We start from the raw sequence: 27716 nt of genomic DNA on the forward strand, positions 1-27716 counted from the left end.
GCTAGACATGAGTACCGCCTACCACCCACAGACCGACGGTCAGAGTGAGAGAACCATTCAAACCTTGGAAGATATGCTAAGAGCTTGTTTGATCGATTTTGGTAAAGCGTGGGATACCCATTTACCATTGGTTGAGTTCTCATACAACAATAGATATCACACTAGCATCAAGGTTGCTCCATTTGAAGCCCTCTACGGCCATAAGTGCAGAACACCTCTGTGCTGGGCTGAAGTGGGCGACACGCAACTAGCAAGAGGTCAGGTGCCCGACAACACTCTTACTGGGCCAGAAATCATAAGGGAAACTATAGAGAAGAATGTTCGAATCCGAGAACGACTGAAGGCTTCAAGAGACAGGAAAAAGAGTTATGCGGATAAAAGACGGAAACCCTTGGAATTCCAGGTTGGGGACCGCGTACTACTAAAAGTCTCACCCTGGAAGGGATTAATACGCTTCAGAAAGCGTGGGAAACTAAACCCAAGGTATATCGGACCATTCGAGATCCTTGCCAGGATTGGCCCTGTGGCGTACAAACTTCGATTACCGCAGGAACTCAATAACATACAGCCTACCTTTCACGTGTCGAACCTAAAGAAGTGCTTGTCCGATGAGACCCTCGTCATCCCTCTGGACCAAAATTGAAATCAACGAGAGTCTCCACTTCGTAGAAGAGCCAGTAGAGATCATGGATCGGGAAATTAAAAGAACTAAACAAAGTCGCATACCCATTGTAAAGCTCCGTTTGAATGCCAAGCGCGGACCTGAATACACCTGGGAGCGCGAGGATCAGATGAAGCAAAAGTACCCGTATCTTTTTCCTAGTCCATAAACTCTGTCTTAGATTAAATTTCGGGACAAAATTCCCTTTATCGGGGGGAAGATGTGACAAACCGATATTTTTCAAATCAATGTATTGTTCAAAAGTCAGATGTTAAAATCTATTTGGAATCAACAAAAATAGCGTTAAAAATGAACTGTTCAAAATTCTCAATTGGGTTGGATAAAACGTTAGATATAGTGTCAAGGTTTTCAAAAATATAAGGAACACTCAAATCCGAGTTATAACGAAGAAGTTATGACCAATCAAAAATCCGCAGCACAACCGGTAAAACGCTGTTAAGCGTAAAAAGTGAAACTTCAATAAAAAACTTTTTAGCCTTAGGTGTCTAAACGACAGTCGTAGATTATGTTAAACCGTGAGCATACATAAAAAGAACGCCCAAATCTGACTTCGTATGAGGAAGTTATGATTTTTCTAAATTTCGGAACAGAAGTAGACAACTAAAAACTCGAAATAAAGATCGAGCGATTTTTAGCCGACACAACCTAAACGAGAATTGAAGGTCTCGGCAATAGTAGTACATCGGTAAAAAGACAGACGAAAATGGACGCCAGATGAAGAAGTTATGGATTTTTAGCGGAATTATCCTCTCCCGGCCTATTAAATAAAATACAATTAAAAATAAATTCAAAATTTGCCGATGGAGTCCAAATTTTAGTTGTAGAGTATATTCTCACCTACGCGTGGATATAAAGAACGTCAAAAACGGAGCTCGTATGCGAAAGTTACGCATTTTTGAAGTTTTTGGCACACATATCGAGGCTTATCCGAAGGGAACGCCCTGCGTTCCGAGGGAACGCGCCGCGTTCGTGCTCGCAGACCTGACTCCTCGTCGTCCCATCCGAGGTTCGTAAGCAATGACGTAATTTGGATTCGGAACTCGCTGCGTTCAGGGGAAAGCCCTGCGTACCCAGCAGGAACGCCCCGCGTTCGCACCATGACCAGCCCCTATAAAAAGGGTGCGAGGGTTCCGACTTTCCTTGCTCATTTCCCTTTTCTCTCTCACTTCTACTCTACGTTTAGCATCCCGAGACGACCCCGACACCCTGGTTACATATCCAAGTTCCGACGAAGGTCCGAAGCTCCGGGAATCCCAAGAAACTTACCACTTCCCGGTCAAAACGCTACCCGAGTAAAGTCTCGTTTTCTTCAAATCATCACATTTTCCAGGTGAGTTCATACCCCTTCATTTTCAAGTCTTTTTCATGTTTTATGGGGGGGGGGGGTGAATACAAGTGAAACACGAGAAAAACTTATGTTCAAATACGCACCATTATATATGGTTTTGAATATTTTACTTACATCTGTTAAAACAATATTAACGCTACACTTTACGTGCAAAGTTGGTATTACGTTAAGTTTTTATCACCAAATGGAACACACTTTTGAAATACTATAATGGGTATACTTTACAAGTTATTCATGATATCTTTTTATAAACACGATAAAAAGAAAATATTTTCATTTACAAGAAATGTGGACTTTTCATTCTGTAAATCTATTTGATACTAAGTTTTGTGAGACATCCGGCTTCACCGTACTCTCAAGTACGCATTTCAAGTCATGTATTATAAACCATAATCTCTTGTAGGGAGAGTGTGATACTTGTGTATAGATCTATACGGGATTGACAATCCCGCACCTAAAGTGTTAGCTATAGTTAGACCGGCAGGTCTGGGGTGACAAACGTCATAACACTGCAACGCCTGAAGAACGTTGTTACAGGCAGTCTAGGTCAATAGCATGGTTATAAATCTCACATGGAATATCGAAATATTATGATTTACGAGACTCTTAAATACATTCAGTGTTACATTATATATGTATAAATTCACTATCACCATTTTAGCTTGAAAAATACTATTGCATTCCAGCCATTGGTACTTTTTCAAACTATCACGCATACATAGAAAATATTGGATTTTCTGGAAAACACGTTCAATCATTTTTACCGAAAGACATACGAATTTTAGTACAAAAACGCGTATGAACTCACCAACTTAATTGTTGACAGTTTTTCAAAACTACTTGTACTTCTCAGGGAATCAGTAATACAGGTAACCATCAGCTTTTGGAGAAGGAACGCTAAGGCGTTTGTTATCAAAACATTCTTAAATCATCATATTTGTAATATTCTTTTGAAACATGTATCACATGCAACGATGTAACTTTTTATAATATATATGATGGTTGGGTTACTTTCTTTACAAATATTCAATTGTTATGATACTACGTGAAGTCATCTACCCCCGAATGTTTCCGCCATTCTGGTTTGGGGGTGTGACAGAGGTGGTCAAAATATATGGTATGATGGCTGCATAGTAGTGACGGTGGGAAACCACTTTGGGCAGTGAATTAGGATTTGTGGATAAATAACGAGCGTATTTGATCAAGAAGGATAGAAGAATGGAGATCTAGCTAAATAGCAACTTACCAAAAAAACATGTTAAATGTCTGATTCAAAACGATTAATATAGAATCTGAGAAAATTTAAATGATAATAAAAGATGGGTGATAAAAATAAAATGGCATTTAGAAAAATAGCATGTGACAAATTTAGGGCTAAAAAATAACAAATTGCATGTTTAAAATTCCTTTATTAGAAGAAGTATATGTGATATCTTATTGCAATATTAAAAATGTGTTACTATATGTTGTTTCATTTTATTTTCTCTTTAACTTTATACTTTCTTAAAATATTGCTCAATTTTGATTTTTAGGTTATTTTTCATTTTTATTTTTATTTAATTTTTTTTTATCATTTTCATATTTACTGCGACAAAGGATATAACAACTTTTCCAATTTTGTGATGGCATTTGTCATTTTAGTTGGTCTATGTAGTTCACCTAGAATAAACCATATTCATGTACTAGTAGGCTTTAGAAATAATTTACTAGTAGGCTATAAAAATAAGAATTAAATATTTTTTGTCATACTAGTGGTTGTGATTGTAGATGATAATAGTTTTTTTTTTACCAATATTTTCTTTTTGTGGTTTTTTTTTGTTAATTTACGGTGTTTCATTTTGGTTGATTATTCCACTAAATCTAATTCCTGAAGTAAGTTTTCTATGATTCCATGATACAGGTAGAATTCTAATGGATAATGAATTATAAAAGTAATAAAGTTTAGATTTTGTTCATGTTTAGTCTTTTAAGTTTTTTTAGAACGACAAAATTATATTAATGACTAGCAAAAGCTAGAAGAAAAAACATTAGGTAATTACATAAGTCGGATTTTGTACCCAAATAATCCACTTTAGACTAAGCTTAGAACATCTAAAGGAAATTCATAAAAAAGATTTGGTTAGAGAAATAATAAAGTTAAAAATAATGAAAAATAAAATTAGTAATTTCGAAATAAGGGTCAGAGACAATTGGTATCTCCTATAATTCAAATAACTGAGAAATTGAATAATAATAAAATGTTAAATAAATGATAGTTTTAAATCTTGAAACAATTAATAATTTAAATATTTATATTTTTTGTCTTTAATTTTATAATGTATTCTTCAAATTAATATTTAATATGTTCTGATGATATTTAGAACGTTGTTTAAAAAAGATTACTTAAAAATGTTCATATGTATAGTGATATATAAATTAGATTGACTTATAAAGTTGTTAACCATAATATATAAAATTATTATAAAATGGTATTTTAAAATTTAATTGGCATTTTTAATTACAGTCAAATACACACACATGACACATACAATATCACTAACTGTATGTCAGTAACCATCAAGAGACACATATAGTAGCGCAAACACTATCCAATTTTTTTGTTGGATTAAGGGGTCCGAGCCAATAACTAAATTGATATATTCTTAAATTAGAAGCAAAATTCTTTTTGGATTGTCCTCAAAACTAGTATTTGGATAGAATGACTTTTGGAGGAGAGGCTGAACTATTAATTTATTATATGATTAATAAATTGGAATAAATAGGTTATTATTATATTATATGATTATTATATTAATAAGAAATAATCATAATTAATTTGGAATTAATCATAAATTAATTGGAATTAATTTTAAGATTAAATGAATTGATTAAAAGTGCAAGGACTTTTTGGTTATTTATTGAAAGTTGAAACAGGAAAATTCTAGAACCATATGGGATGGGGGTGAACGAAATTTGGCTAGGAATAACCTACAATTTTCGTTCATGAGGCTTAGGATAAGGAGATAAGGCAGCTTGATTATAATATTAATACATCTGGGCCTTATCCCAAAAAAACCCTAACCTTGAACTCAAGTTTCTTTCAGCTATATAAACCCCTCCCACGCTCTTATTATTTTTGTCCACTCCTTGCTTTCATAGAGCCAAAATTTTTCTCAAGCTTCCTCTCTCCTCAAGTATTCTTGCTACTAGCGTTTTGGGTATAAGCCATTAGAAGCATCCATTCCTTTGGTGCTTGGTTTCCAAGATTTTGAAGCACTCTACTTTGATTATTTTCAATAATAATTAAAAGGTATGTAACCCTAATTTCATTTGAATTTCGATTGCATAGCCTCTCTCCTACGGTTTCTTGATATTCATAGTTAGTTGCTATCAATAGAGAAAATATAGATCCTTTCTAGGCTGCATCTGAAATCCTAGCCATCACCCGCTTATTTTCGAAAGTTATTGTTGGATTAATCTCTAAGTCCATAACTATATTTGGTATGTACTTGACCCGACCCGGCATGGTCCATTTGGGTTGCATTTCACCGGCACAATTTATATGGATAGTCTTTTGAGAATAGTATATTTATGATTTATATTAATATATTATAAGTTCTAATATATTAATATGGAATCATATTATTTAATTAGTATTGATCAAGACTTAATTTAGAATTAATTAAGTGATCAAAAAGAACTAATTAAATATGGACTCTTATATATATGGAATGGACCAAGTTCATTTAGGTTGGGCTAAACTTTCATGGATGGTCCATGGAGCTTTTAACCCATGGATCCTATGTAAATGAAAGGTCATTGGTATTAGGGTTTACATGGATGTAACCCTAATCCTCCATAATATATAAAGGGGTCCTTGGCTCACAAAATTGGAACAAGGGTGTGAAAATAAGAGTGGGCCGATTTTAGTGTGCATACATATTCTCTCAAGTTCTTCCAAGGTGTTTTGGTGATTTGTGATTCCATTTGAGGCTTCCACACTATTGGGGCTAAGCTCTTAATGCTTGAAGACATCAAGCTACATCAAAAGGTATGTCATCTAACTAGAACTTTGTAGTCTAGGTGCTTCATAATATGCTAGTTAGGATGAAACCTTGGAATAGTTAATATTTGCATGTATAATAGAGAAAACATAGATCCAAGGTTTATAGGGTGGCATGTACACCATAGGAGTGTTAGAATGCTCAAAACCCAACAGTGGTATCAGAGCTATGGTTGTTTTCTGTTATATTGATGCAAATGTTTTATTTTCAAGTTGAAAAAAAAGGAAAAAAAAAAACATGACGTTTGTTAAATTTTAAGATAATTACTTGTTTTGTGAAAAACGAATTATTTGTAAAATTTGAATCATTTGTTATATGAGTTGAATTAGGTCAAATTTAGTAAAAGATAAAATGATATGATTATTTTATTAGTTTTAAAAGTTTGATCTAAATGTTTTAAGGAGTAACATATTTTGTCATAAAATTTTGGAGCTCAAAAGTTTTTTTTAAAGTTGTGATCTTAAGGGTTTTTGAAACTTCCATAAGTTATGGATATGAAAGTTTTTTTGTAAAAAAATTTGATTCAAAGTTTTTATGGAGTGACAAAATTTGGTGTTAATGTTTTAAAGAATTCCATAACTTGTTCTTAAGTTATGGAACATGGAAAGTTTCATCATAAAACACATTAATTCCATAAGTTATGGAATCCAAAGGTTTTCAAGAATTACAAAACTTGCCCTCAAGTTTTGGAATTTGAGAAAAGTTTTTTATGAAAATAAGAATTGAATTCTAAAACTCTTGGGTTCATAACTTAAACAATTAATTAAATGGTTTTAATTTCGAGTTTAATAATTGGAATTATGATTTTTTGTTGAATAGTTCAAATTAACTCTTATGGACTTTATTAATAGTTAATTAAAGCGTTTAATTAAAAGAGTATTATTAATCCATAAATATATGGTTTGAGTTTAATTAAATTAAAAATCTAGTTTAATTAATAGATTAAACCACCAAGTATTTTAAATGTCTAAAATACACCCTTATACTATTATAATATTAAAAGTTTAATATATTATATGTATAAGAGCAAGTCATCTTACCATTAGTAGGCCTCATTCACGAAGCCGGTCTATAAGGGGGGTATAAGGTTACTGCCTATAAAATGGCAGTTTAATGGGTGTCCACTCTCACTCACCGCTTCCTTGACCGGTGGAGGGTCGTTAGCCGAACAGGTAGGACAATGACTATAATTCTCCCTTCATTATAAGTATAATGATAAATACTAAGTAACTAAACACTTATAAATTCCCAATCTTAGTTATTTAGGAAAATGTGAATAAGGTGCTAATCCATGAAATTACACTTTGCACTTTGTTTAAGCTGTTAGTGGAGCGTGTGTGGTTAACCGGCACACTAACCTGGACTTAACAAGGTAGGCAAAGGGTAACTTAATGTTTATCATAGTATCGTTGGAGCGTGTGTTGTTAACCGGCACATCGATTGAGGGGTAAGTATTAAGGGTACCAAGTATATTTGCATGGTTACTTCACACTTGTTTTGTGATCCTCGGCATCCCAGTCACAAAACCTGAAGGGCACACTCGAGATTGAAACATGCCATTGAAAAGTTCAATGAATCTCAAAAGAATCTAGGAGTTTCAAAACCAATTAAAACCTAATAATACATTTCGTTTATCTTGGTGGAAATTGGTGAATCGTCATTCACCTACCTTCAAATATTTTATAGCTTGAATTACGGCATCCCTCTTCCAAGTTATAAAATAGTTTGTTGGGTCCTAGCCTTAATATATCATATTGGGTGTTATGTTAAGGACTTAAATAAACTTTACGTGAATTTCTTCCATTGTTGATGTTTGGTTTAGACAACAATGATCTTCCCAAACCAAGCTTTCCTAATGAATATGACTTCCCGAGTTTGGCTCATGGAAGTCATACTTCTCTTCCTCCACCTCCTCCAATTATTCTCCCTGACCCACAAGTTCAAGGTCACTCAAGCCCTAATGGCAAGCAAGGTCTATGTGTGATCATATCTTAGAGATGAAGTCACATATTGACAAGCCGGGAGAGTTGGGTGTCAAAGTCTTGAGAAAGTTGGATGTTCAATCACTTTCTTAGTCACATAGTGAGTTCCTTTGGGACTACTATGAAACAGACTATGACATGAACCTTAATGATCATAACTATTTGCTTGGTGCTGCTGAATCAGCAATGATTTGGAACGATAGTAAAGCAAATTTGATTAGAAAATCAACTTCCCAAAAACTTTTTGGACAGTGACAATGGTGACACTGGAAATCCAGAAAAAGCATTCTCTTCCTAAGGATGTTAAAGTCAATAAGTTTGACTCTACATCAGGTAGAGCCCAATTTCGAACTCTGTTAAGTTCTATTCTGAGATCCTCATTACATGATGTGACTGGGTCACATGTTGATGTTTTAAGAATCAAAGAATAGAGAGAAATCTTAAAGGAAGTATATGCTGAATCTGATCGCGAAGGTGGATTTCGATCGCATCAGAATTTTGAGCAGTTGCTTAAGAAGTTATGATGTATTGCTAAGGAATAGATAACAACAATTTTCCATGTGGATTGTAAGGATAAGTGTTTCCGCAAAGTTTTAAAATAAAAGAAAATTGTTTAATTTTATTTATTTGAAGTATCCTTACAATGACATTTGTGGAAAATTGTTGCTTATATGATTCCACTGACAGCAATATTGGAAAATGGATTTGATTCTTTCATTTGTGGTAGTGTCTAAATTTACCAAATAAGGAAAGTTCCTCATCACCCAAGTTTCAATTGGACCGAAACTTGGAATCATGCAAGTTGAATAGTATGATGAATGAGAACTTTCAAGCATTGGAAAATCAAGACTAATTGCTTGTTCACATGGATGTGTGAGTCAAGTGAAGGACTAAAGGGATCGAGTACACATTCTTGTGCACTGGTCATGTCCACCACAAAGCTCGTTAAGACTATTTGATTTACTAAAGTTTAGTAAATATGGTTATACTTACAAGTTTAAGTATAATTATGAAACATTGGAAAAGTCTCAATGTATGGCAGAACGAATGGGAAGAATCAAATTAGGCAGAAAGATAAAAGTTTCTCAAATCTGAAAAGATGGGAGAGTACTTTAGTATCATGTTTGTGATCATCTTAATGATTTAGAAATCATATCACAATTAGTCCTCTAAAGGTCATCTTAGTGCATTCTTATGACTAAGAAGAGGACTCATGAATTGTTGAAATGGTTAGATCAGGAAGATGAGTCATACTTCGTTCCAAAACAATTCTTAGAGTCATACTCCAAGATTGTAACTTGAGTGACATATCTTAAAGAAAGGTTTAAAACACTTGTCAAATGTAAGAGTAAAAGTGTCCTACTCTTGTATATTTGAAATTGGTAAGTTGTGATGTTTTGGATAAAACAAAGACCAACTAAGGCCAATTGTGTGAAGTGTTTGTCTTGATAAAGAATCCGCACTATCTCTTGAATATTTGACAAGATAATCTTATATGTCAAGAGGATAGTGGGAGTCTTAAAGATCCTAAAAAGAATTTCAAGAGCTAATCAAGAGTAAAACCTGAGGTTCTTCACTAGCACACGACTTGAGGTTTATAACCTATCGTGTTGACATATTCTATGTCCATTCCAGTTAAAGTTGGCTTTGCATAAGAGTTCTGAAAGTTCTCAATTGGTTGCATAACAACTTGGAAGCAATGGCAGGCCCTGTACTGCCAGGTGGCAAGAAGTTAAGATTGCATAAGTTCAGTCCATATGACTTTGGATTTGTCATTATCCTTGTCTTATGACTATGGTTTTGACGATTCACATGGATAAGAACACATACACCAACAAATCTAAGGGTCATAAGGTTTCTCTCCGATTCATGAAAATGATGGTGAGGAAACACTTCCACCAAGTAGATTTGAAGCAGATGGCAAAAGGTCTAAACAATTGAGACTATGATTACGGCATCCCTTTTCATAGTTCTGAAATTGTTTAGACACACATGCATGCTATCTAAGGAAAGGTGTATGATTTTGATAAAGTTTTATCAAAGCATCTCGTATCAGAAATCTGAACTTTGGTAAGAAAGTCAATAAAGTATTGATTTCTAGAAATCCAGCTGATTTCTGTGTACATGTCAAAGCTAGTGGGAGCATAAGTGTTATGCTAATAATCATCATGTTAGTGGGAGCATGATAATTATTGTTAGTGTTGCAAGTTAGCAATGTTAATTATAGAAAACAAAAGTAAATAATATGATTATAGGGTAATATCTTGGAAACTTCATATTTACTTTTGTTTTGCTATAATTAAGGGAGAGGATATACTTCATTTCAGTTCTAAAGGATTAGATTGAGACCTTAATCATCTTTAGTCAAGAATATATGTATGAATTTCATGTTGGATTGGTTCAACTTAAGGAAATTCTATATATTGCGTTCTCAAAATTCGATTATGATTACGACATCTCTCTTCATAGTCAAATTTTGAAAACATTGCAAATAAAAATATTGTAGCAAAAGACTGGTCTAGAATCATGTCTTTAGGACTAAAATGATTAAGCAATTGTCGAGGACAATCTGAGATTTACCAAAGATTGGTTGCTCAGGGACAGTTGGAAGTATAGTGCTAATTTTGGAAGGACCATATTGACATATTCTGAAAAGAGGCATCTCTTATTCAGAAGTGATAGTCAAAATGAGAATATGGAGTTGTCTCCATAGGTGGAAGTTATATGTGTAAGATTAGAAAACTTAATGCAAGAAGCATGTCCAAAGCAATGCACTTTGAATATGAGACTTAGTTTCCATGGAGTTGATCTCCATTGGAATACCTTATAATGACTGTTGACAAGTCTTTGTGACTTTGTACATATTCATTACAGGAGGGTCAGTGCATATAAGTTTAAAATCTAAACAGATTTCGATAAATGAAAGGAATTTGAAATTCTCACATTTTTCGATAAGGATTTGGGAGTGTGAAATTAGAATCATTGAAATTATGTTCAATTGGTTTATTTCACAAAGTAAGGGTCATAGACAAACATAGAGTACATACTTGGTGTATGGCAAAGCTATTGTTTAAGAAAAACATAGTGTACATGCTTGGAGCATGGGACAACTAGTGTTTTTAATTCAAGTATAAAGTTGATAAACCGAAACAACGAATAATGACTAATCAGTATGGTGATAAATAAAAGTGTTTATTTATATTCATAGGGTTTGATACCATATTTGATTCATTTATTCTTGTGTTTCACTTTGCATGTTTTGACTTCCAGAATAACTAAGTCGCTCTTCCTGAATGATTAAGTTATTCAAACCATCCACAGTCGGTCATATGTTGGAAGTAGATATGAATCAAGACTGTCATGGGTTGGTTTGTAGAGGTCCAAGTTGGTGGACAAAGTGGTGCTACAACACTCATGAGTGCTCATAAGTTTTGAGTATTGGATTCAACCCGCGCTCATTTGAATAACTTCATGGATTTTATCACGAGTGATCATGAGACAATAATATCTTATATTCTTCAAACCTAGAGATATGAGTTGTTACTATGAGTTGGTTGTACATTGATTGCACGAAAACGCATTCGGTAACTGGATGTTATAAAACCTGCCTTTGTGTATGATTCAACAAGTAGTAGAACAAGCCATATGAGTCGAAGTTTATCCATTCCTTTTACCTTCGGGATAAAAGCGATATATGTGGGCCCCTCGATGATTTAGCGATGACACATGTGAGTGCTTGGCCAAGCCAGGACTGATTTGATTTGTTCAATCAGTCAGTCGTCATAAATCGAAAATCGGGAAACAACAAATGGACAGAGAGACTGATTATAATCCATGTCTCAGTCCATATGATATCTAGAATGGAGGAATATATGATCCCTTATCTAATGGACAAGTCATTGACAAGGTCAGAGTTCGACAGCGGCTTTAAGAGCTACGATTGTCAGTTAGGTTTTGAAGTCATACTCAATAATAGTTTTAGACTTATCCAAGTGGGAGACTGTTGGATTAATGTCTAAGTCCATAACTATATTTGGTATGTACTTGACCCGACCCGGCATGGTCCATTTGGGTTACATTTCACCGGCACAATTTATATGGATAGTCTTTTGAGAATAGTATATTTATGATTTATATTAATATATTATAAGTTCTAATATATTAATATGGAATCATATTATTTAATTAGTATTGATCAAGAATTAATTTAGAATTAATTAAGTGATAAAAAAAACTAATTAAATATGGACTCTTATATATATGGAATGGGCCAAGTTCATTTAGGTTGGGCTAAGTTTTCATGGATGGTCCATGGAGCTTTTAACCCATGGATCCTATGTAAATGAAAGGTCATGGGTATTAGGGTTTACATGGATGTAACGCTAATCCTCCATAATATATAAAGGGGTCCTTGGCTCACAAAATTGGAACAAGGGTGTGAAAATAAGAGTGGGCCGATTTTACTGTGCATACATATTCTCTCAAGTTCTTCCAAGGTGTTTTGGTGATTTGTGATTCCATTTGAGGCTTCCACACTATTGGGGCTAAGCTCTTAAAGCTTGAAGACATCAAGCTACATCAAAAGGTATGTCATCTAACTAGAACTTTGTAGTATAGGTGCTTCATAATATGCTAGTTAGGATGAAACCTTGGAATAGTTAATATTTGCATGTATAATAGAGAAAACATAGATCTGAGGTTTATAGGGTTTCATGTACACCATAGGAGTGTTAGAATGCTCAAAATCCAACAGTTATATGCGTATCCCTAGGGTTTCTAGTAGTCTGAATTATTATTTTAATATTATTTAAAATTTGAATAATTAAAAACCTGATAAACCCTTTTTCGAAAATTAGAAGGATAAGAGATTAGGATTAAATTTGAATTATTTGATTAATTATATAATTAGTAAATAATTATTTAAACCACGTGTTTAAATTATTTAATTAATTGTTTAAATGGTAAGTAATATGATTTAAATTTATTTAATTAATTGTTTAATTAAGATAAAAGATTAAATCATTATTTAGTTTAAAAATAATTATTAATTGTATAATTTGAAATATTAATTTTAAACCCTAGTATGGTGGATGCTCGTTAGCCAAACGGATTTGATAGGACATAACCTCTTAATAGTATGATGTTATTAGAGTACTAGAACCTTTTGAATAAATCCCAACTCTAGTTACTTTAGGACATAAATGTGAAGTGTATACTAGTCCATGAAAACGCACATCACTTTTTATATGTCGTTATTTGAGCATGCATTGTTAACCGACACACTAATTTGGGACTATAAAGTAGAGTGACAGACAAATCGAAAATTATCTTTGTTAATAGAGCGTGTATGGTTTACCGGCACATTAATTTGAGATGATAAATGACATCGAGGTTGTTCAGCGAGTGTGCATCGTTATTCACATCTTATTTGTGATCCTCGACATCCCAGTCACAAATTTGAAGAGCATAATATGAGATTAAACATTCCATTGATAAGATTCATGCTAGATGGAAATTGGTAAATTTGTATTACCTACCTTGATAAATTCGCAATTAGATTACGACATCCCTCTTCTTTATTGTGAAATGTATTTATGATCCTAGCCTTCAATATTTATTTTGGGGTATAATTTTAAGGATTTATATCAGTAACTAAGAACTATGTATTCTTTTAAAGGTTTCTGGAAACGGTGATCTCGCTACTACTCAAGTCGGCTCCTCAAAATCTAATTTCTCTCTACTCTCGATCTTGTTGAATGAGAAGCTCACCGATCCCAACTACATGGACTGGATGAGGAACTTGAAGACGACTCTTCAATATGAGGGCACATAATATGTCCTCGAAAAGCCTTTTGTCAAGATCGATCAATCCACCGCCACTCCTGAGGAAATTGCCTCATAGAACAAACACTCTAATGATTCCACAAATTTTTCTTGCATCATGGTGGCCACTATGGCACCAGAACTGGCCAAGCTCTATGAAGAATACTAGCCATACGAGATGGCTCTCCACATTGCTGGAAAGTTCCACAAGAAGGCGAGACAAGAGCGTTCCGAAGTGGTCAACGCTTTCATGCAATGCGAGCTCAAGGAAGGAGAGTCTGTTTTCCCTCACATACAAAAGATGAAATGGTACGTGGAGCAAATCCATAGGCTCAATGTGTCATTTGATTATGAGACATGATCCGTAACTCATTACCACCTAGTTATGATCAGTTCATTCTGACCTATCATTTGAACAGCACGGAGACGACATTGACTGAGCTCCATAATTTTTTACACACTGTTGAATCGGATATGAAGAAAAATCATGCCTCTACTGCAACAAATGCTTTTGTCCTGGACATTTGATCTGCAAAAGGGAAAAATAGGAAGGCTCCTTCCCAATCCGACAGGAAAAGGAAGGCCCATGTTGTATGGTATAGCAGTGGGTCAAAGTAGAAGCCCAAATTTGATGTCCCTGCGGTCAGTGAACCAAAGGAGGCTACTTGCTTCCATTATGGTGAAAAGGACCATTGGAGAAGAAGCTTCCCTAAGTACCTCCAAGACTTGAAGGATGGAAAGATCAAGGCATCCTCATCAGGTATTTACACTATTCAAGTTAATAACACACAAATTTTTCATTCATGGGTCCTTGACACAAGATGTAGTTTCTGTATTTGTTCTGACTTGCAGGGGCTAATAGAAAGTGAGGAGGTGGATCATGGGATGCTCAATCTGATCATCGGGAATATCCGATCTTCACCTGTTACAAAGATAGGGACATATGGGCTTATGCTTAGTAGTGGTATTAGGGTTAATTTGATTAATTGTTGTTATTCGTCAAATATGACATGAAACATTATTTCATTTCATGCACTATTTAGAAAAGGTTTTAGATATTCATTTTATGATGAAATTGGTTCTATTTCTACAAATCATAATGGTGTTTTTATGTTTGAAGCTTTACCTTGTAATGGTGTGTATGAATGTTGAGAGAAAAACTTTTGAGAAACACACTTTAACAAACGTTAGAACAAGTTATATATTGCGGAATAAGTTAATCTCAAAGGATCATAAAGCTCAACAATGATTACAAGTTAGAGTTGTTAGGTGCGGAAATGTAATTGATAAAAAGTAAGGAAATGTAAATGACAGCAAGTTGTATATCAAGTAAACACTATGCTGATTCATGACAAGGTTTTCAATCAAACACAAGTCAGTAAGAGAGATCAGCTAAAGTGAAGAAGTCTCAAGGACTTGATCCGAAGGAGAGATCGAGAGATTAGATCTTAATAAATTCAGATAAATCTTTTAGAGAGAATTTGAGATACGAATGATAAGAGATGAGTAAAGAGAGAAGTAAGATCTATATTTAATCAAAACATGAGAGCTCTATATATAGAGTATCGAAGATTACAAGAAAATAAACAAAGTCTAAATTTGTCTTAAGTGGTCATGCAAGATACACTGGATAAAACAATGTAAAGAGAAAATATAACAGATAAACTAAGTTTATGTTTGATGAAGACAACTGCAGATGCGGTCTGAGAATGCGGTTGAGAAGCTGAATGCGGATCAGGAGAGGGCTTCGGGCAGACTAAGTTTAAGAGGGTCACTCTCTTGCTTCAACAATTTCCCCTAAGTGACCTCTTCAACTTTTCTTTCACTTATCGAGCTTTAGGAATCGGATGAGAAGCCACCAGAACATCCTGACTTCTCCGAGCCAAACAATTCTCCTAGTGATTTCAAACTTCATTTCAGCAGTAGTGTGTTTTGATTTTTGGACTGCGGTTTGAGTGGTCTCTAGCGGCTTCCGGGTCATGTGATGCATGGCAGTATTGGAATGAAGAATTTTGATTCACTATCCTTACGCTTGAAAATGACTCCAAGATCTGGGAAGTGAGTTGCTCCAAGGGATCTTTCTTGAAAACCTTCAGTAAGCACCGGAGCTGGATCAAGAGGAGGAAGGTTGAATTTCTGAGCAAAAGCTGGGTGAATATCCGCATCGATTTTAGAAAAATCACATACTGTTTCTTTTAGATACGTACAAGCCCTTTCATAAGCAATCTTCATCTTTGGATACTTCTTATACTTAATATGAAACACCTTAGCAATTAGGAAGACTTCCTCCGGATTCATGCAAGGAAAGTCTGCTTGGGTTCGAATATAGTCTTGATTTCTTCTTGTGAGAGTATATTGAATGACGTCTGATTTCATAAACTTTATGGGCTTGTAGTTCTTGATTGTGGTAGGTCTGTCGTTTGACCAAATGCTTTCGATTTTAGATCCATGCTTGGCATGAAATCTGTTGAGTCGAATGGTTCAAGGGGCAACCTCTGATCATCAGGGAGGATGCGGTCGAATGGTTCAAAAACGACGAAGAACTTTGCATTGGGGGAGATATGAATGTCCCAATAGCCTTCAGAGGGAGGTTCCACAAAGGTGAGAAAAGGTTTTTAGTCTTCATCTAGTAATCTTCTGGTAGGATTGATCCAAGAATTGATGAGGGTCTCATCCATGGTGATGTCAAAACCGTGTTCCCTCCAAATCAACTCTATGAACTTTGTTGATTTCCAGTCAACTTTTCTTTGCTTGGTTGCGGGGGAGTCGTCGGAGTTTTCAGATGACATTGTGGGAACCAAATTTTTGAAGTGTGGGGGAGTCTCCGGTCGTGGGGAAGATTGATGTTGAATTTCTTGAACTTGTTGTTGTGGTAGAGACTGATGAGGAGAATGAACTGGACTTGGATGAGGGGAAGGCACATGAGTCTTCTTTTGAGGTGATGGTTGCGAAGTGAGAACTTTCTGTTGAATGATGGGTTGTTGAACGATTGGCTGCTGACGACTTGGGCCGACTTGAATGGGAGAGTGCACATATTGATGCTGATGAGAGTGATGATGAGATATGCGATCCAAGTCATGGTCATCACTTCCCCCTTTTGAGGAAGGAACCTCTGGTTTCTCCTCAAACCATTATTTAAGACCGTCAATTTATTGAGAAGACGTCGTTAAACTGTGACTTGAGAATGTAACTCAGCTACTAATTGTTAGGGATTGCAGTGTTGAAGAGAAGTTTGTGGATTTCCTTGGTGAGATTCAAAATTTCTTGGCCGTGAAAGTTGGAGGATAAGGAGCACCTTAAGCAGTTGATAGTGGATTGAAGGACCGCAATTATTGACTCGTAAGCATTGTGAGTTTCCTCAACTAGCTTTTTGGAATGAGCAGCTTGACCAGCAATGGTGGATTGAAGTTCAGCTTTGATTGTGGATACTTCATTGATGAGACGTTTAGCAGTGGCCATGAACTCTCGATGATTAGATTTTCTGTTAGTATCCAGGGCTCGGATACCCATTTCCACCTTGAGAGAAATTCTCTTAGCCGCTATTCTTTCCCTTGCTTCTAAACGTTCTATCCTTTCCACTAGTGATTGCGGTCCGGGAAGATCTTCAGACTGCGGTTGGCTGGACTTTACTGCAGCCAAAATTTGATCGACTTTGTCTTGGAGACTGAGGAATTCTTTTCTTGTTACAGCCAGTTTCTTCTTCTTATTTTTCTCCTTGGGCTTGGAATTTGAATGCTGGGATCCACTGGATTCGTCTTCTTTGTTAAAAACCATCATAAAATCATCTGATTTCTCCGGTTGGTTTACTTCATTTACATCGAAGTCATCAAAAACAAAGGTTGGTCCGTAGTTGATTTCAATTCCGGTTCTGTCATCATTGGATTCCCGAACATCAGCAGTTGGAGGGGGCTTGGACGGACCTGCGCCATCAGGAATGTTTTGAGCATTACAGATGGTTTCAGTCATCTTAGACATCCAGTCTTGAACCTTCAGGATGGAAGCAGCTGTGTTGGCATTGTTGATGGCATCTGCCCAGTACTTGGCAACAGTTTGAATTTATTTTTCCTTCTCCTTTAGTTGATTTGTTTGTTGATCCTTACGAGCCTGGAAAGCCATGCGAAAAGCCTCATATTTTCTAGTACCGGATTCGGTGGTGGGACGATCCCGAGTCCAAGTATCATCAGAATTATAACCCGTCAAATCCATGATTATGCATCGAGGTGTCCCCCGGGTTCATGGATCCTTGCATATTGGTGCTCACCACGCCTAAACCACCTGATTGTAAGGTAAGCAGAGTAAGATTTCCCGAGCTTCCTCTGTCTCCTTGACCCGTAGTCAAGTGTGGCCTCGGCTCAGTTCTGGCAAAGGCTGAAGAATTGACCTGCAGTTGGTCAGGTGTATTAAGTGTTTGGATGAAAGAATCAAGGATGCAGCACAGATCCTGTACTTCAAAGAAATGGAGGTGGGAAGCCCTGGAGACCTTCGGGCGTTTAGAACTAATTAAATCCACTTGGGATTCTGCTGGGGTTGTGTCTCCATTATCTGATGAAACAGACACACTTGCTGAATCTGAGTAGCTGGAGATGGATGAAGCGAGTCGGTCTGTGGGGACCGCAAGGACTACCAGAGTCTTTTGAGAGACTGAGGTATTTGTCTGGTCATGCATATGGCTAGGACTGGGGTTGGTCTTCTTTCTTTTAAACTGGAGAATGGGAGCAGAGTCATCGTCATCTGAATCTTCTTCGACGTTGACCGCAACATCTTCTCTAGAGTTGAATGGAGGAACTAGAATGTCATCCGAAGATTCAGCTGCTCTTGGCTTGCGTTTCTTGGATGAACTTTCTCCTTTCTTGTGTTTAAAGCGTGGACCTTTCTTAGAGTTCTATTTAAAACGTTTTGACTTCGGTGGAGTTGACTGCGGTTCTGATTGAGGAGCTGCTGTTGTGGTAGCGGGTGCGGATCGAGAAGGACCTTGGGTTGCGGTAATGGCTAGTATAGGTTGACTGGGGTGAGGCGGGGAAGAATGGTATGGGTCAATACCATCCGTAGCCTTGAGGTGATCAGTGACCTCTTCTGTTTCAAGTCCAATGGTTTGGAGAATGTGTGCAGGCAGTCTTGTTAAAGGTCCAAAAATAGATTGATCTTTGGAAAGTGTGTACCTTTTCAGATCGCGGGTGACAAAAAAGTTAATGTCATCTCCCATGCTGAGCTTCACATCTTTGTGAAGGTCTGAAATGCAGAGTGACCAAAAGCGTGCACACGTGAGTTCAGATGGGTCTTCTCTTGAATTCTCCTTAGGAATGTATTGAAGAAAATTAACCCATAGAATATGTCCATAGTTGACAGCATTCCCAGTAAACATGCTCCAAAATAGTTCTAACAGCTTCAAACCCATATCGTATGTGCCTCTGGTTATGCCAGAGAGACTCCGGATGATAAAGTGAAAGACATATTGCCAAACCGCAGGCAATTGATTCTTCTTGAATTCTCCAATCCCTTTGATTCTTTTCTTGTATACCATCTGATACAGGGTTGAGGTAATGTCGTTCATGCTTAGGGAGTTGACTCTTGCAGTGGGAAGAACCTTAAGGTTGATTGCATTCAGGAACTTTTCCTTGGTCAAGATGACCAAAGAATCATCGATTAGGTTTAGATAAACCTCTTGTAAGTTGTTGAGTGGGCGGAATGTAGAGAATGCACATTTGAAGAGGGTCGATAGAGGAACAACATCAGTAAACGAATTGAAGTCTCCAAATAGAGGGTGGGTAGCCAAGAACTTGATCATCAGACAGATTGAGTCATTCTAGGACTGATGATCTTCGAACACAGCCCTAAAATTGCTTGAGGCAATTGTTGGAGACTGGTTCTTCATTGTGGAATTAGAGCCAGTTGGTTGAACTGAGGCTGAAGCCTTGGATTGCTTCTTTGAGATCCCAGATTTCACCATTTTTGTTTTGAAAAACTTAGGAACTTGCAGAAAAACTGTAAGCAAGAAGGCGAAGAACAGAAAGATTGTCTTGAGAGTTCAGAAAGCGTAAAGCTTTCTTGGGAGGGAAAAAGGGTTTTTATAGTTCCAGATTCCAAATAATTATGTGATTTAATTTATTAACAGTTGTTAATGGTAAAAAAACCTTGGGTTTAAGCCCATTATCAGCCACTAAAAATTATTTTCTTTTTTTTTGAAAAAGAAGGAGGCGGATTTAATGAATTGCAGTCCACGATCAAAGATCGTGTGGAGGGGTTTGAAAATCCATTGGATAAAGAAGAAGTTGAAACGGATTAGACGTCTTGGGTAGGGAGATGTGACAGAAAAAGGTAAAAGATTTCTTTTATGGGAAAAACAATTTATTTGTCATATATCTAAAAATAGGTCTGCGTTAAAATAAAGACTGATTTTGAAAGAAACTAAAATGTTGTATGCTACAAAATGAATGTTTTTTTTTTGAGAATAATTTCCTTATTTAACGAAGATCATTAAATAGCACACAATATTATCAGACAATTTATGAATTTGTTGAGGATTAATTCAATGAGACTGCGGATGGAATAGTGACTGCGGTAGCAATATCTGAAAGGAACACTTGGAAGAACATCAGAAATAACAAACAATAAAGATCCAAAGAATATAAGTATGATATATGGTTGCGGTATACAGAGTAGACTGAAACCATGTATGATAGATATATTGCTTTAGGACCGCAACGGAGACCAGAAATGCTCTGCGGTACCAATTAATTCAAAAAGAATTGAGGATCCGGATTCATCATCCCTAACATTTGCAGAAAATTGTTAAGTTTTGTTGCGTTAAGTGCCTTTGTAAACACATCAGCAATCTCTTCATCAGTGTTAACAAAAATCAGTTCGATGTTATCTTTGAGAATGTGGTCTTTGATGAAGTGATACCGGAGTTCAATATGCTTCATTTTAGAGTGATGGATAGGATTGTGAGAAATTGCTATAGCACTCTCTGAATCAAAGAAATCGGTATCCGCAACATCCTGTATCCGTAGTCCATCAGTTGGGTTTTCATCCACAAGACTTGTGAACAACAGCTGGATGCGGCCACATACTCTGCTTCTGCGGTAGACAAAGAAACACAATTATGTTTTCTTGAGGATGTAACATCCGGATTTTTGAGTAAGTTATTTTGAATTATTTATTTTGAGGATCATTGATCTACTCGACGAGTTGGTGCTATAACCCGTCGAGTAGAAGCGGGGTAGCCACGTGAGTTTAATGAACTACTCGACGAGTCCAAGAGTAGACTCGCCGAGTAGGCGCTGTAAGTGGAAACCCTAAATCCCTGGGCCTTCACCCTATTTAAAGGACCTCATGGCCCTTATTTGCGGCTACCTTCGTCTTTGAGAGTACCAGAGCATTTGTGAGTCTTGTGAGTGAGAAAGTAGGCCATTGTTCACCATTTCTTGTGTGTTTTAGCAAGAAGGAATGAGGAAGGACAAGCTAGGCGAGTTGGGGAGCTTGGATCTACTTCCATTTGATCAGAGGAAGCTGTTAGAGGTATCAATTTGTGCTTATTCTCGTATTTATGATGATTTAGTTGAATCTAGGGTTTCTTTATGCATTATTTAGCTTGAATCTGGAGTGTGTGAGGTCCCAAGGTGAAATGATTCTTAGATCTGGACCTTAAGAGGTCCAGAGAGCCCCTATCACTCTGCTTTATGCCATTCCTTTGCAGTTATGAGCCTAGGTGGCCATTTTAGTAGTTATTTCACCAAAAGAAGCCTTGGGTGCGTTGCATGTGAGTCAAGATTCGACCTTTATGTGGTTATTGGTCGTGGGGATGTCAGATCTATAGTTTAGAGAAGCAGATCTGACCTCAGAAGGTCATTTGAGTGTTGTCATGGGAGCAACTCGCCGAGTTCAGAAGTGGACTCGACAAGTCGAGTCGGGTTTGCCCCGCGATTCGTTGTAGAGAAACCCGACGAGTGGAGGAGGGACTCGACGTACCAAGTGAGGCTTAGAAGGATTCAGAGGACCCGCATGGACTCGCCGAGTCCCCCGGATGCACTCGACGAGTATGGTCAAAGTTTGACTGTTGACTATAGTTGACTTCGTTGACTTTTAGGGTTGAGTCAATGTTTGGACTTGTGAGCCATTGGTGGGGTAGAATGGTCTTTTACCCTTCTTAGAGAACTTAGAGAGGGATTAGCCTAGTCTTTGGAAATCGTATTAATTCGAGTAATTATTTTATGTGATTAGGCGAAGGCTAGATCATTATTTCCGAGTTCGAGGTTTACCGAGCTATCCGAAGTGAGTCTTCTCACTATACTTCACCTTGAGTGGTAAGTAGAGTATGTGACAGAGTATCTTGTATGCTATATATGTGATGTGTTGCACTGCATTATTTCTATGTGATTTATGTTGTGTGTATTCCAGAGTTTACAGAGTTAGGACCGGTAGATCCACAGAGTTAGGACCAGAGGGTCCACAGAGTTAGGGCCAGTGGGCCCACACAGTTATAGCCTCGAGTGGCTAATATGTGTTATATGTGGTATTTTGGGGAACTCACTAAGCTTTTATGCTTACAGTATTTTGTGTTATGTGTTTCAGGTACCAGTGAGGATCGCGGGAAGGCGCCGACATGATCAGTACACACTTGTGGAGTTTTTATGTATTGTGATCTTGGGATGAATTTTATGGATTTGATATGTGATACATGGAGATTGATAATATTTATGAATGAAATTATATTTTTAAAAGTGAAAAATTGTTTTGGAATTTACGATGTTACAAGTTGGTATCAGAGCCTTGGTTTGAGGGATTCGGATGCACCTTCAGGCGCATTTGAACTCAAACTGAGGATTTGAGAAACTTTTTGAAATAAAACAAAATTTTTCTAAAGGAATAAAAGGTTTTGAAAAGAGCAGAGCAGAGCATTGTGTACGATCAGCCAGCGCCCGAACGGTGATTTCCCAAAATAACCTTATATTATGTGTTATGAGATATGATATGATATGTTATGCATGCTAGAGTAGGCTAGGTATTCTTATTAGGACTAGAGTGGCCTGATTCGTGATGCCTTAGCCTAGGGGTTCTGCTGCTGGGAGATGCTTGAGAGTGAGTAGATAGCAGCGAGGAGTTTATGAGAGGTCTGCTAGAGAGTAGCCTATGCATAGTGAGAGTAGAGTACTTGGGATTTCGGATCCTAGGAGGAGGAGTTGGGGTGAATACCGATGCGGCATGGACGGTAGATTGGGCCCGTACTGCTGAAGACATCGGATCAGTGCGCAGTCCAAGTAAGAATCCTTAGTGTACTAAGGAACAAGTAGGGCTGAGTTGCCGAGTATGAGTATGCTCGAGCGAGTCTCTGATATTTCTTATGTTGTATTTCAGAGACATCATGGTTGGGACACGCCACAGACCAGAGACCAGCGGTGTGAGTGACAAGGAGCTTCATGAGATGATCCACGAGGAGGTGGCTGCGGCTATCCGCGCAAAGATTCCGGAGATGTTTGGGTCTATTAAGACCACATTGATTGAGACCTTTGATGAGAGATAAGCAGTGGTTACTGAGGCTGCAGCCGCTGCAGCTACCGCAGCTGTTGCTGCTGCTAGACCTCAGGGTGGTGATGCGTTGTTGTTCCGGGAATTCTGCAACATGAAGCCACCAGAGTTTGATGGGACGCAGGATCCGATTGGTGCGATGAGATGGGTTTCTGATATCGAGGGATGCTGCTATACATGTTCTTGTCCGGAGCATCTGAGGGTTCGGTTCGCGCTGAACCAGCTTCGCTTAGGAGCGAAGGACTGGTGGAAGTTTCTGACAGCGCACTATTCTTCTGCAGAGCTTGCCGCAGTAACCTGGGAGAGGTTCACCGCTATGTTCCGTGATGAGTATGTTCCCCCGGTGGAAAGGGAACGGTTGGCCCAGGAGTTCTTGACCCTCAAGCAGGGTACTGAGTCTGATACTGTGACCACCAGGATGTTCCATGAGAGGGCGATGTTCTGCCATGAGCACGTGTCTTCTGAGCAGGCACGCATGAGTCGGTATTTGAGCATTTTGAGGAGAGACATCCGCGAGTTCGTGGCGAACTCGTCGTACCGGACATTTGCCGAGCTTTAGGTGAATGTTCGAAAGAGGGAGATAGAGCTTGAGACTCAAGCTAGGGAGGAGGCGGAGTCTTAGGGGAGGGATCGGCGACCGGCACAGTCCCAGCCGGCAGCCAAGCGGGCCCAGCCCGCCGATTCGAGATCAGGGAACCAGAAGGGCCGCACTTGTGGCAAGTGCGGCAAGGGTCATGAGGGGATTTGTAGAGCAGGGTCTTGCTACAAGTGTGGCAAGGAGGGGCACATGGCCAAGGATTGCCCCAAGGGGTTTGCAGTCTGTTTCCACTTCAAGCAGACCGGACACCAGACAGGCCGAGTGTCAGTACAGGGTGCATCGCAGGGATCTGCCCCTGCTATTGTACGAGCTACCGAGAGTCAGCGGGTGAAGGCCGAGGCACCGAAGACACGAGGGAGAGACTTCCAGTTGACAACGGAGGAGGTCCGCGCAACGCCCGATGTCATGGCTGGTATGTATTCTTTCATGTATTTATTTTGAGTTTGAGATATTGTGCTTATATTATGATATGCGTAGGTACTTTTCTTGTGAGTTATGTACCTGCCTTGGTGTTATTTGACTCGGGTGCGAGTCGATCTTTTGTATCATTAGCCTTTAGTCAGCACATCAGTATCCGTTGAGAGGCGTTGAGTCGACCTCTGCGAGTTTCCATAGCTGACGAGAGAGCGGTGTATGCCACTGATGTGATTCGAGGATGTGTACTCGAGATCTTCGGCATTGAGTTTCCGATTAATTTGGTCCCGATTGCGATGGGAGATGTCTGTGTCATCGTGGGCATGGACTGCTTGAGCAGATTTGGAGCGGTTATTGACTGCGAGCGACAGCTGGTGACCATACGAGACCCTAGTGGGGGAGTTCTTACGGTGTACGACGAGGGTACTCGTTCTGGGTCAGCCTTTTGTTCGGCCGCTAGAGCGAGGCAGAGCCTACAGCAGGGCTGTAGTGGGTTTGTGGCTTATGTGATGGATACGAGGTTGGATGCGAAGAGGCCGAGATCGGTCTATGAGGTTCCGATAGTGCGTGAGTTCCCGGCTGTTTTCCCCGAGGAGTTGTCGGGTGTGCCTCCCGAGAGGCAAGTAGAGTTCCGTATCGATTTGGTTCCGGGGGCAGCGCCTATCGCAAAGGCGCCCTATCGCCTTGCGCCACCAGAGATGCAGGAGTTATCCTCACAGCTTCTGGAGCTGTTGGGGAAGGGGTTTATTCGGCCGAGTAGCTCGTCATGGGGAGCGCCGATCCTTTTTGTAAAGAAAAAGGATGGTTCACACCGGATGTGCATCGATTACCGGGAGTTGAACAAGTTAACGGTCAAGAACCGTTACCCTTTACCAAGGATCGATGATTTGTTCGATCAGTTGTAGGGAGCATCTTGGTTCTCCAAGATCGATCTGAGGTCTGGATATCATCAGATGAGAGTGTGTGATGAGGATATCCAGAAGACGGCGTTCACGACTCGTTATAGGCATTACGAGTTCGTGGTGATGCCTTTCGGGCTCACCAATGCACCGGCAGCGTTCATGGATCTCATGAACAGGGTGTCCAGAACGATGTTGGATCGTTCGGTGATAGTGTTCATTGATTATATACTGGTGTATTCGAGATCCAGGGAGCAACATGAGGAGCATTTAAGAGAGATCCTTGGAGTTTTGAGATCGGAGAGGCTTTACACCAAATTCTCCAAGTGTGATTTCTGGTTACGAGAGGTCCAGTTCCTGGGACATCTCGTTAACCAGAATGGGATATTGGTCGATCCGGCCAAGATTGAGGCGGTGATGAGTTGGGAGTTGTCGAGATCCCCCACCGAGATCAGGAGTTTTCTGGGGTTGGCCAGCTATTATAGGAGATTTATTAACGATTTCTCCAAGATTGTTGTTCCTTCACCAGGTTGACCCGGAAGGGCGTGGCTTTTAGTTGGGGCCCAGAGCAGCAGGCCTCCTTTGAGACACTTCGCCTGAGATTATGCGAAGCCCCGGTGTTAGCCCTTCCGGAGGGGATGGAGGATTTTGTAGTGTATTGTGACGCGTCGATATCGGGATTGGGTGCGGTGCTGTTGCAGAGAGGGCATGTGATATCATACGCATCGAGGCAGCTGAAGCCTCATGAGGCGAGGTATCCTACTCACGATCTGGAGTTGGGGGCTGTGGTGTTCGCCCTCAAGATCTAGCGTCACTATCTGTATGGGGTACGGTGTACCATATACACGGATCACAAGAGCTTGAAGTATTTGATGGATCAGCCCAACCTGAATATGCGCCAGAGGAGATGGTTGGATGTGGTAAAGGATTATGAGTGTAAGATCCTATACCACCCGGGGAAGGCTAACGTTGTAGCCGATGCCCTGAGTCGTAGGGCGGAGAGTGGCCCGATACGTGATGTTTGTTTTGTTGGATTAATGTCTAAGTCCATAACTATATTTGGTATGTACTTGACCCGACCCGGCATGGTCCATTTGGGTTGCACTTCACCGGCACAATTTATATGGATAGTCTTCTGAGAATAGTATATTTATGATTTATATTAATATATTATAAGTTCTAATATATTAATATATAATTATATTATTTAATTAGTATTGATCAAGAATTAATTTATAATTAATGAAGTGATCAAAAGGAACTAATTAAATATGAACTCTTAGATATATATGTGTAGTGGGCCAAGTTAATTTAGGTTGGGCTAAGTCTTCATGGATAGTCCATGGAGCTTTAACCCATGGATCCTAGGAAATGAAAGGTCATGGGTATTAGGGTTTAACCCTAATCCTCCACACTATATAAAAGGGTCTTATGGTTCATGAAATTAGGCTAGTGGCTAGTGTGGATACACTAAAGAGGGCAATTACCGATTTCATAAGTGTGAACCAAGTATCCATATTCTCAAAAGGTTTTCCAAGGTGTTTTGGTGATTTGTGATTCTACTTGAGGCTTCCACACTATTGGGGCTAAGCTCTTAAAGTTCAAGACTTCATGCTTCATTAAAAGGTATGTATTCTAACTTGTTATATTACCCAAGTATGCTAGAGAGGGTAATACCTTGGGATATTCATATTTGCATGTATAATAGAGAAAACATAGATCCAAGGTATTTAGGGTTGCATGTACACTTAGGAGTGTTAGAATGCTCAAAACCCATCAGTGGTATCAGAGCCTAGGCTTGTTTTCTTATATACTTGATGCAACTGCTGAAAAAATCAAAGTTATCTTGCTATCTGGACAGTGGACTCGCCGAGTTCATTCATGGACTCGACGAGTCCAAGGCAAAATGCAACCAACTCGTCGAGTTGGTTCATGCACTCGGCGAGTTGGACCCCCTGACAGCATATCTTCGAGTTTTGGTGCTGGAATTGGTCTAGAATCATTATCTTAAACTGTTTTGGACTTATAAAAACTATTTTTTTATATGGTAATGATTATGGTAAACCAATTTCAGAGTTGTTATCAAAATTTCAAGTTTTATATGGTTAATTTTATGATTCTTGAAATTGTTGATATGCTTGTTCTTGAACTTATGAGCTTAGATGATCATAGGAATTATTTGTAACCTTCTTGGTAGTTTAATTATTGATCATTATGTGTTTTAATGGAGTCCATAACTTGTCCTCAAGTTATGGATAACCAAAAGTCACAAGTCATTAAATCCATTAAAAGAACACAATGGTTACATAAAATGAAAAGTCACTCATTTTAATAAGCCAATAACTCATAAGTTATGAGAAATTAAAAGTTTTGAAGGTTTACAAAACTTGCCCTCAAGTTTT

The sequence above is a fragment of the Lactuca virosa genome, chromosome 4 (genome assembly GCF_052849685.1).
Source record: "Lactuca virosa cultivar CGN04683 chromosome 4, Lactuca_virosa_CGN04683_v6, whole genome shotgun sequence".
Classification (NCBI taxonomy): Eukaryota; Viridiplantae; Streptophyta; class Magnoliopsida; order Asterales; family Asteraceae; genus Lactuca; species Lactuca virosa.